Raw genomic sequence first — 12137 nt, 5'->3', positions numbered from 1 at the left:
AAATTAAAAAAAATAATGCTGAACTTAAGACTCCCAACATCCCAAAACGTAAAAGGAGTTGTCCACTAGTAGGACAACCCCTTCTTAAAACTAAAAGTTCGGCCCCGATAAAATAATAAAGCTTATACTCACCACCCGTGCCGACGCCGTTCCCGAGGTGTCGGCACTTGCTCTCCCTGCGGCTGTGATGCACTGTTGTGACATGCAATGCCAGCGCCTAATCAGCACTGCCATCAGTCAGTATCACAACACTGCATCACAACCCGAGGACTATGAGCGTTGACACTGCTGGAACGGCATGGGAGGTGAGTTTAGGCTTTATTTTTTTACTGAGGCCGAACATTTAGTTTAAGAAGGGGTTGTCCTACTGTAGTGTCATGATCCAGGATGGATATGACAGGTTTTCAATAAGTAACCTTTTTTTTTCTTCCATAGAGCTGTTTTGCTCAGGGTTGGTGTCACGGGGTCCTTCTCTGGTATCACACAATCAACAGAGCAAGAGGAGTGAATAATTCCAAGACATTTATTTAGGCAAAAATATGAAAGGTCCATATTCAGTCCACCCCACAAAGGATAGATAGTCCAGAATCTGAATGCAGTTCAGTAACAGTATAACATGTCCAGGGAGATGAGAGTCCAAAATCCAGCTGACAGTGATAACATGTTCCATATATTCTTCTTTCTCTCAGAAGTCCTGTCTTCACACCATGCTCTGCACACAGCAACTGACTTGCCCAGCCCCTATCCTCCCCAGCCCTCCTCATTATGTCCAGGGAGTCAAAACAGGTTGGGGGCCGGTTTTCAGGCCTCCCAGACTTGACAAAAGGTGCCTGGGGGATTATGACAATACAGGGGGTCATCAAGAGTCATAGATAAAAGTCAGGCTGCAGACATACAAGGCATCAAGATTAACACTATGCAAATCAGTGAAATAGCAATATACACAAAATGATATCCATATAGCATATCACCCCATCACAACCTCTCCCCCCTCATAATAAGTGAGCACGCTATGAGGTCTACACAGACCTCTGGCCTGCTCACTATAGTCCACATTGCTCAATCGTTTATAGTTCCTTGTACAGTGGCAGGGGTTGCAATAATTATAAGCACTTGATGTCCTTCCATAAATTCCCGGGTCCTGGTGTTACGGTCATACCAGGTTTCTTGACTGGACTGGGCCATTTGCTGTTGATCATTAGCCACTAGCTGGGCGAGACGATTTCTGAAGTCTAGAACGTAGAGAATGATGGGCATTCCAATGTTTGCGATATCTCCCTCCAATTGTTCTTTCAGAAGAGTGAGAGGCCCATGGAACTTCTGGCCAAACAGATTGCTCCTCAGTGGGGTCCGAATGTTGTGGTGCTTGAAGGGCCTGTAGTCGGGTGACTGCTCCCACAAAATGACACTGTAACTCCCCAATGTCGTTCCCAAGGAGGATATCTGCAGGAAGTCCTCCCATAACTCCAATCCAGCACAGTTTTTCCCCAAAACCATAATCCAAACGCACCAAAGCTCGCTGTATATATTTGCGGACACCCCCCGCCAAGACAATGGGAATTCCTGCACCCTGGTGAATTGCCTCGGGTCGAACCACACGGGTGTCAGCGATAGTCAGAAATGCCCCCGTGTCTCTAAATCCTGACATTTTGTATCCATCAAATAAGACCTCCTGCAGGTGGCGTTGCCGTTGCTCTGGGTAGCCAAAGGACAGAGGCCGAAGTCCGTACACTCCAGGAGGAGTATCTATGGTGCCGTGGTCGGTGGTCCACTCTGGTTGGGATGGTGGTAGCTCTTTCTCAGGCGGGATGGAGTGTACCAGATGCACTGGATGAGGTGGGGCTGCGCGGGGCTCCCTCCGAATCCTTGAGGGACATCCAAACTGCAAATGTCCAGGTTGCCCACACACATAACATCTCCTTTCTGTGATACCCCCAGGTCGTGGTCGGAACTGTTGGGGCCCAGGATTGGGAGGCGTGATAGTCAGCGGCTTGCGACTAGGTGGAAAGGCAGATATAATCTGAGGGGGACGGGGCGCGGGAGCAGGCCGTGGTTCATTGTCCAGAAGCCTCGGATAGTAAGGGCTTCATCGGCCAGGGCTGCAGCTCTATCCACGGTACACGGTGTGCGCTCCCGGACCCATTCACGTACCTCTGCAGGGCACTTGGCAAGAAATTGTTCTATAAGGAACGCCTGTATAACATCTTCCACAGTAAAGGCGTTTTCTGCTTCCAGCCATCTCCGACATGCCTCGGACATCTTATGTGCATACATCCTAAACGTTCCCCCCTGTGGTGCATGGGAGGTCTCGGAACTTGGCCCTATAGGAGTCTGGGGTGATAGCATGGTAATCCAGGATAGTCCGCTTTACAATGTTATAATCCCGATTCCGCAGTGCATCAATGGTTCGGTAAGCCTCCGCCAAGCTTCCGTTCAGGAGCCCCACTAACAAACGCATCCAGCTAGAGTGGGGCACCTCCATTACAGCACACTGCTGCTCAAAGTCTTTGAAGAACCCCTCAACATCTCCAGAAGCCTCATCAAATGGCTTAAACTCTGTCAGGGTGATCCGTACAGGCTCCCGGATTGTTGGGGTTACACTCCACATTGGGTTACTCCCTTTTTCAAGCTCCATTGCTTCCTGTCTCCGCTGTACCCGGCGGGCAGCCTCCTCCTTGTACTCCTGAGAGACGCCGGGGCCCAGAACCGCCATCTCTTCTTCATACCACACCAACCACTGGCTTTTCTGGATGGGGATCCCTGTCTCCAGTGCTCGTCCTTCAGACATCTGGGAGGAGGTGGCCGGGCTAGCGCCCACCAGTAGATCGATTAAGGCCTCTTTAGTCAGTCCCTGGTAGTTCAGGCCCAGGTCTCTGGCTCTCTCCTGTAAACTGCATACAGTCCAATTTCTGTACTCACTCTGTGGGTGGTTCTCCATTGGGCGACGCTCTGTTGATTCCACTGCTGCCACCAGTTGTCACGGGGTCCTTCTCTGGTATCACACAATCAACAGAGCAAGAGGAGAGTGAACAATTCCAAGACATTTATTTAGGCAAAAATATGAAAGGTCCATATTCAGTCCACCCCACAAAGGATAGATAGTCCAGAATCTGAATGCAGTTCAGTAACAGTATAACATGTCCAGGGAGATGAGAGTCCAAAATCCAGCTGACAGTGATAACATGTTCCATATATTCTTCTTTCTCTCAGAAGTCCTGTCTTCACACCATGCTCTGCACACAGCAACTGACTTGCCCAGCCCCTATCCTCCCCAGCCCCCCTCATTATGTCCAGGGAGTCAAAACAGGTTGGGGGCCGGTTTTCAGGCCTCCCAGACTTGACAAAAGGTGCCTGGGGGATTATGACACTACAGGGGGTCATCAAGAGTCATAGATAAAAGTCAGGCTGCAGACATACAAGGCATCAAGATTAACACTATGCAAATCAGTGAAATAGCAATATACACAAAATGATATCCATATAGCATATCACCCCATCACAGTTGGTTTTGCCCCCGGTGGCCATTAGGGTTATTACACAGTGGTGTCTTTTGTTCTAGTTTGCCCCCGGTGGTGGTTAGTGTTTTTACACATGATAATGAAGCAGGTGTGATTCCTTGGGTCCTGCCTATAAAGGTGTAGCAGGTGGTTTCACTCACGGTTGGTGTTATTGCTCATTTCCAACCAAGACTGGTGAAGGAAGGAACTACAGAAAGCAGCTCAGGGGAGCTCTAGTGTAAAGTCTGATGAAGGAAGGAATTACAGAGAGGTGTTCCTTGCAGCTCTGACAAAGCTTGGAGAAGTAGCAGCTATTCTGGAGGAAAGCTGCATTCTGGTGGTGGACTCTGTTGCTGGGAGCAATAGCAACAGAGCAAAGCGAAGTGGTGTTATCCCTGTTTGTATTTTTCCCTGGTGTGTATTAGTACAGTGGTGGGACCAGTGCCTGCACCTCCCAGCTCCCTTGCAAGGGATAGGTGTAGGGGGTGCTAGGGTGACAGGTTCCGGCTCGACGACAGGTGAGGAGCCTGTATAGGGAACGTTAGGAGTGTGAGGGACACTGACTCAGGGGAGTGCAGGAGGTCTCCACGTCCCCATTCCCTATTGCAAGGCCCACCGTTGTAACTGTTTCCCCTTCCCCCATGTCTTGTTGTTTTAGTTACCGGCCTGCGGGTCGTGTCACACAGGACAGTTACACGTGCCAGTTTTGTTGTTTTAGTTACCGACTTGCGGGTCGTGTCACACAGGACGGGTCCACGTGACACCTAGTAGTGGACAACCCCTTTAATATGATGAAACTGTCATGATCTCAGTGCGGGTTTGACTCGCACACGTGGGGTTAATGTCTGGAACCAGTGCATGAGTTTTCTCGTCTGGACTCGGAGTGTCCTGGGGCTGAGGGCTCTGTTCAGCGATTACAGAATACGTGCGTAGAAGTTCAGCGGAGTATATCTAGGTCTCAGGGCAGGTATATGTTTTTCGCGGACAGGAAACGAACACCAGGGCCCACGTTTCAAGTTGGAGACAAAGTTTGGCTCTCCATGCGAAACATTAAGTTGAAGGTTCCTTCAGCCAAGTTGTGGCCCAAATTCCTTGGCCCATACAAGATTGTGGAAAAAAAATCAATCCAGTGGCGTATAGGCTGTGCCTTCCACCCTCTTTCAAGATCCCCAACGTCTTCCACAAATCTCTACTGAAACCTTTTGAAGCAGTCCGGGGAGACGCCGAGTCCGCTGCTCCTCCTGTTTTGGTCGATGTTCAGGTGGAGTACGAGGTTGGTCATATCGTAGATTCCAGATTGGTACGGCGGTCGGTACAGTACCTGGTTCATTGGAAGGGGTATGGACCGGAAGACAGGTCCTGGGTACCAGCCCGGTTGATGCATGCTGATCGCCTGTGCGGGCTTTCCATGCTAAGTACCTGGGCAAGCCTGGGGGTCCAGAGGCCCCCCGTTGAGAGGGGGGTACTGTCATGATCTCAGTGTGGGTTTGACTTGCACACGTGGGGTTAATGTCTGGAACCAGTGCTGATGACTGGCATTTCTGGGGTTAAAGGTTGTGATCCCAGTGCAGGCTTACCTGCACACCTGGGGCTATGATTGTGGCCACTCCCTGGTTCTGGTAGAGGCTTCTTATAGCCTCAGGATGCTCCCATCCCCGTCAGTTATACTTTCGCCCTTGGCATTGTGTGGTGACCACTGAGTGTGTTTGTGCTATGTTCTGGTTGCTTGATTCTCTGTGTACGACTCGGTCTGTTCTCTGGATATTGCTTTGGATTCTGCTTGGTACCTTCTATGTCTGTTTGGTTTTGACTTCTGCTTGGCCCCGACTATCCATTCTGTCTCATCCCTGGTACTTTACTGATATCTCTGTGTATGATCTCCGTTTTGCCTGACTGAGTATTTCTGTATAGTGTCCTGCCATCTCTGAAAGCAGGATGCTAAGCCCCCTTGCAGTCACATGACCGTAGGTCCTGTGACTGCTTGCTAAACTTCAGCGTCCACAGGTCCTGTGTATCTGTAGTTTCCGGCTGTACCTGACCCCGGGCCCCCCTACAGTGCGGGTGAGTCGCTGCTCAGCGGAGGCTGCACGCCGGCACTGACAGGATCCTGACAGAAACTATGCCACTGTAAGGCCTGTTTCACACTTCCGTTTTTGACCATCAGTCAAAATCCGCCGGTTTTGCAAAAAAAACGGATCCGCCATTTTTTTTTGGCGGATCCGTTTTTTTCCCCATTGACTTGCATTACCGGCGGATCTTGATGGATGGCCATCCGTTGGATCCGTTTTTTTGCAGATCTGTCAATTTTTTTGCGTCCGCCGAGATGCCTGGACTGACCATGTAACGTTTTTTCTAGTGCAGGATCCGCATTTTTATAGAGCGCATGCCCGGAGGAATGAAGTCAGGAGGAAATTTAACCCTGAAATCATTTCTGGCGGACAGAGAAAAAAAAAATTCTCTCTCTCTCTCCTTTAAAATTCTTCATTCGGCGGATCCGTCATCAAAACGGATCCGGTGGCATCCGTTCACATCAGTTAGCAATGGATCCGCTTTCCGCCTTTTTGGCAGATTTTAACTGACACAAAAAACTGAAGTGTGAAACAGGCCTAAGTTAGACATGTGGAAAATGTTACTTGTGAACTATTCTAGATTGCTATTTTTTCATTTGTTTTGTAAATTTTAGTTTTTTTAAAAAATTTAAAACATATTGACCAAAAAAAAAAAAAAACTATTAGCCTGTTACAGGATCTACTTCTGAACTTGTGCAATGCAAGTACTGTAAGTGTACCAGCGATATGACGCGGTCAGGATCGCTGGTGCATCGCTAGGTGGTCGCTAGTGAGCTGCCACACAGGCAGATCTCACCAGCGACATCGCAGGGGATGGGGATCGCTACTTACCTGTCAGACGCGGCGATCCTGCATCCTCCCGCCCGCGTCCATGCCTCGCTCTTCGTCACAGCAGGAAGCGCCGCAGGAAGTGACCGACGAGAAATGATCCAGGAGCTTCTCGCGCGATCAGCGATAACCAGTGGGGGAGCCGGTCGGAGGTAAGTATCACATGCAGCGATATCGCTAGCAATATCGCTGCAACGTCACAAAATCGGTGACTTTACAGCGATATTGCTAGCGATATCGCAGTGTGTAACGGGGGCTTTAGTTTAAGAGCCGTCCCACGTACAAGGTCAGTATCACTTAGATAAAAGTTACTGCCACGCAACATGACACATCAGAATTAAAAAATGGAGCTGCTTTCTGATGTCCGAATAAGGAGATGGAAAAAGCGCTGGCTTTGTTCACTGTGCACTTAGCTCTGCTGCGGCACGACTGGTGTGTCTGACCTCATAATTTAGTTTCCAAATGCAGAATCCAGCTCCACACACCTGCGAGAAATCAGGACATCACGTGGGGAGACTAATCCAGGCGCTTCTGCTGCTGCTCCCTCTCATAATCCAATTTGTGATAGTGTAGGGAAGGTGACCTGATGGACGGACGGACTAGTCAGAGTGAAGAAGAAAAGGTTTGCACAGTGTAGGTAGGTGTACAGTGGGGAAACAGCTAGGAAAGTGTAGTGGACGTGCAGTACCTTGGGTTGACCATTAGATGGCAGGGAGGAGTGTGAGCAAAGGACTTGACAACAGCTTAGGGCTTTAGAAACCGTTGGTCATGGGGGGCGGGGTTACAGTGACAGGGGACCGGGAGAGCTAAAAATACTGAGGGAGGGTTCCAGAAGGTTCCAGTCCCCAGGGGGAGCTCCAGTGACAGGAGGACTGCGACAGTCTGTGCGCTGTGAGGAGAATCTAAACCAGGGGGACCGAGGAGAGAGAACGTCAGGGGGGTGGTCCTGACAGGAAGAACCGCAGAAGGGACGAGGTACTGGGTGTGAGACACCGTATTTGACACAACGACTGATCAGTGGAAGCGCTGTTGGTTTACGGGCCTAAGGCGGCCACAGTGACAGACCTGTCAGGAGCGTCGACGAGTGAGGAGGGGACGGTGTGTGCAGACACGTCCCTAGTATAAAGTACAGTGTGAGAAGCGGCTCTGGAAACGGAGGGCCGACAAGGGAAGCGAAGTAAAGTGTATTGCTTTGAAGTGCGGTACACTGTGGAGGCTGTCAAGTGGACGGCCAGAGAATAAAGCTTGGACATGTTGCACCCTGAACTTGCCTCCATCTTGTCTCTGTTTCGTCTCTGCGCGGTAAGTAGAGGGACCACCCCCCCCAGCCCGGCCCACCGACCCTACAATAGCACTAAATAATTGGACGGACAGGTCTGCAGCTGTCAGGCTGAATATTTAGATACCAATAATTCTTTTAGCCCTGCCTGAAATTTCTTCTTTCTTCCCAATATGCAACAGCACAGCAATCTTCCTTCTTTATTTAAAAAAAAATTGAAACATTACTGTAGATGGCATTGTTACCGATTTGTTGCAACATTTCAGTACATTCCCTTGTGCTATCCTTCTTACCTTAGAAATGGAAGTCAATGCCCAATATATTGGGGAGGGAAGTGAAGAACAGAAATAATTTTTTTATTGCAACTTCACTTTACTCAGGCCTATTTTATCCATTTCCTGACCTGCTCCTCCACCTTCCTGCCCAACCTGTCTGACGTATTTATTGGGCTTCACCTAATCAGCTCTCTTAGGCCAGGTTCATGTAGCGTTAACACAGCCCGTTCAACGCATAGCGTTGACGGGTTGCGTTAACGCGATATGCATTATGTTATATCGCTAGCGCTGATGATGCATTAGCGCTAACGGTGACGGAGCCTCAGACGTTGCAGCCCGCGTCTGAGTCTCCGTCAGTGTTTGACGGCACATTGCGAACGCATGCCGCTTTACGGCATGCGTTGCGATGCACCACATAATGGGGGTCTATGGCGTTAACGGACTGCGTTACACCGCGGTGTAACGCAGTCCGTGGAACGGACTGCCTCAACGCAGTGTGACCCCAGCCTTATGGACGCCCCTGAGTATAGCACAGTGATGCACAGCCTACTATATGCCAAAGGCTGTACTGTCCGACTGAAACGGTCCCATGGGCCACAATTACACTTAGGCCGGGATCACACAAGTGAGAAACACGGACGAGTCTCGCATGTTATCACCCGGCACTGCCGCCAGCACTCGGATCGGAGTGTGCTGCCGCGTGGCAATACATGCAGCCGCACGCTCCGCTCCTGAGTGCCGGGTATTAACATGCGAGACTCGGCCGTGTTTCTCACATGTGTGATCCCGGCCTTAAAATGTTATTCTCGTCTCATGCATTCATGGCCAAGACGGGAGTATCTATCTCTCTGAGCTGCATGCAGGACTAGGACTCCGGAAACAGCTGATCAGATTGCGCTTTCTCTGGATCCTTTTGGAGATAATTTCAGTGGGAGTTAAAGAATCAGGCATAGTGCAGTCTGCTAGGGTTAGTGGTAAGGTTTGTGTCTCAGTGGAAAGTTTGGTGATGATTATGGACTTACTTCCCCCTATCCACACCAGTTGTCACCAAGTGATTAACCCATTACGTTCATTGGACCATGGCAAGACTGTTCCATATTTTCATTACACTTACCATCTCTGAGTATTTGGAGTCCTTCATACACTTTCCTATTGATTTACGTGTTTTATGCCCACTGGTAACGTGATAGCAATATGTTTTTAATACATTTTGCTTGATTTTTTTCTGTTTGTTAAAGGGGTTGTGCCATAAACAAATGTACATTTTAATCAATAGATCTTGGAAAAATAATTTCCACAATTGGATGAGTTTATCTCAGCACAGGAACATTTTATTTAATCTTATAAACGTGTCCCTGCTGTGTACTTTGTAATGGCCGTGTCCAACCATACAGGAACTGATCATACCTGATCTCCTGGACAAGGGAGGAAACAAGAGAGTATACAGACAGGGCAGGAGGAGAACACTGTTAATTATTTCTGTGCAGTAAAACATTTACCTGCCTGTTTCTAAACAATATTTTATCTCAAAGAAAGAATCAGCTGTGTTCCCCTGCTGTCCTGTCTGTATACTCTTTTGCTTCCTCCCCTGCCCAGGAGCTGTGGTATGATCAGACCATGTTCCTGTACAGTCAGACACGGCCATTACACAGTACACAGCAGAGGCACATTTATAAGATTATCTCAGCACAGGAACATTTTATTTAAACAAATTCAATTGTGGAAATTATTATTATTCAAAGATCTATTAATTAAAATATACTTTTGTTTGTGGAAAACCCCCTTTAAGTGTATGCTATTTTGGCAGGATTTTGTTGTGTCCCTAATTAGAGTGATTTTAATAGAAATATTAAAAATTATATTTTATTTACCCACTGCACCACTGGCTGAGCTTACCCTGGAGAAGCGTAACTAAGCTACCTGGTCTTCACAAGAGCCTCTGATGGTGAGGATAGGCTTGGCCATTATTGTAGCTGTAACAACGTGCAGGTGTTGGGTATGTCACCACGGAACAGACGGACCAATAGTTAAAGGGGGGTTTATCTACAGGGATCAACAATGGGAATATAACAGTGCGAGTATTAGAAGTGTGAAACAAGTTCTCAGACAGGAAAACAGTATTAAACAGTATTTCCTGAAATGAACTTAACAGCCTGAAGGGGACTTGCTTGCAGGGTCGAACTTCTCCCACGTAGGTGCCGAACAACAGCGGCACTTGTCGTCTATAGTCTCTGTGAACTCTGTGGTCTTTAATAATTCCCAGCCGGGGTCTCAGGGATTACTGCAGGAGTCAGAAGGGATACGAGGCAAATGGGGTCCCCCCTGCTCCGAGTCCTTTGCTCCAACACTACAGTCTCTCCCGGGGAAGTAAAGCTCCATCTACAATAAAGTCTCTCCACTGGAATCAGGGGCTCTGCAATAACACCGCGGGTACTGGGGCTTCGCGCGGGGGTCACTGTCTCTGTACTGGCCACTATCTTTCCACGGGCCACTGTCTCTGTACGGGGGGCAGGACGCACCTCTGCTGTGACTGCAGACTCTGGTTTCACGTACTCACAGGATGCAGTCTCTCTGTACAGTCCCCCGGTATTTGCCCTCTGAACGGGAGTTCTCTCTCCTCCCCGGAGCGCGGCTGCGTCCTGTCCTGACCACTGCCCTCCGGTTTGTGAGCGCGCTTCTCCCGCTCTCTGCCCGGCTTCCTTCCTGTACAGCACAACTTCCTACTCCCCACTGCTACTGACAGGCCCATGATGCAGTCGGTCCAGGTGTCTTCCCCCTGGCAACCCTACTGCGCAGCTCTATGGTTCCGGGCATGGAGCAGAGGAGGTAAACCCTTTCTTGTCCTTCTTGTGCTTCACCCCCTTACATAGCCACCATGCGCCACTCCAGGGCAGTCCACAGACCTGCAGCACCTGACCGAAGGGTCAGAGGCACAGATGCAAAGCACAGAGGGAGCAAACAGAGAAGTGGTCAGGAAATCTGAGGTCAGAGCAGGCAGCACGGGTTCAGAATATAAAGCTTAGTTTATAAGCAGAGAGAACAGACAAAGCGAGTACACAAGCCATTACAGTAACAAGCAAGTCATACCAGCCATGCACCCTGCCAGTGCACTAGATCCAATCTGGTGCTTGGCACCTAAGTTCAGGAAAGGTGTAGAGGGAGGAGTTGCCTAATATATCCCCTGCTGGCAGGGGGTAGGCCAGGGAAGGAAAAACTCTGAAGGACACAGTAGGGTTAAATTCCTGCAGAGTCTGGCCGTGCCCCCCTATAGTCATTAGCCAGGTAGAGAAAGCAGAGTAAGGCCTGTTTCACACTTCAGTTTTTTTGTGTCAGTTAAAATCCGCCAAAATGGCGGAAAGCGGATCCGTTGCTAACTGATGTGAACAGATGCCACCGGACCGTTTTTTTTGATGAGAAATTTTTTTTTTCCAGGCGCCAGAACAGACTTTAGGGTTAAATTTCAGGCTGAGTGAAGTTTTTCGGGCATGCGTAGTGAGAAGTGCGGATCCTGCCGCCCGAAAAAACGTTACATACTCCGTTCGAGTATGTCGGCGGACTGCAAAATTATGGTAGATCCGCAAAAAAACAGATCCTACGGATGGCCATCCGTCAAGATCCGCCAATAATGCAACTCAATGGGAAAAAAAAACGGATCCGCCAAACAAAATAGCGGATCCGTTTTTTTTGCAAAACGGCGGATCTTGACTGATGGACAAAAACTGAATTGTGAAACAGGCCTAAGCAGCAATGCTGAAAGTACTGCAAGAGACAGCTCAGCCAGACGGACTGACACAGGGAGGAGCAAAGCAGTGAGTAGAATGAGTTGAGGTTTGCGAGTTACTGGCATAACGTCTAGTATTTTGCTAAAGTGATACACTGATATAGGGAGCTGTAGATGGCACACTGCTACGGGGTATTTTGTGGCTGGCACACTCCTATGGGGGTATTTTGTGGCTGACACACTGTTACAGGGGCATGTGTGGCTGGCCTGACACAGTCCCACTGGGGTACTTGTGGCTGGCACCCTGATGGGAGGATGTGTACAATAACATCAATACTTTTATACGGCAGCAACACCTCACCGATCAGTTATTTGGCATCCAGTGTGGCTGGAGCCCAGAACACCCGGCCTCTGTGCCCTCGCCCTGCCATGTGTTCTCTGCAGTATACGCACAGCCCTCCCTACATG

This window comes from Dendrobates tinctorius, unplaced genomic scaffold, assembly GCF_039654945.1.
Source record: "Dendrobates tinctorius isolate UK_male_01 unplaced genomic scaffold, ASM3965494v1 ptg000060l, whole genome shotgun sequence".
In the NCBI taxonomy this organism is placed as follows: domain Eukaryota; kingdom Metazoa; phylum Chordata; class Amphibia; order Anura; family Dendrobatidae; genus Dendrobates; species Dendrobates tinctorius.
Note: the sequence above shows the minus strand (reverse complement) of the source record.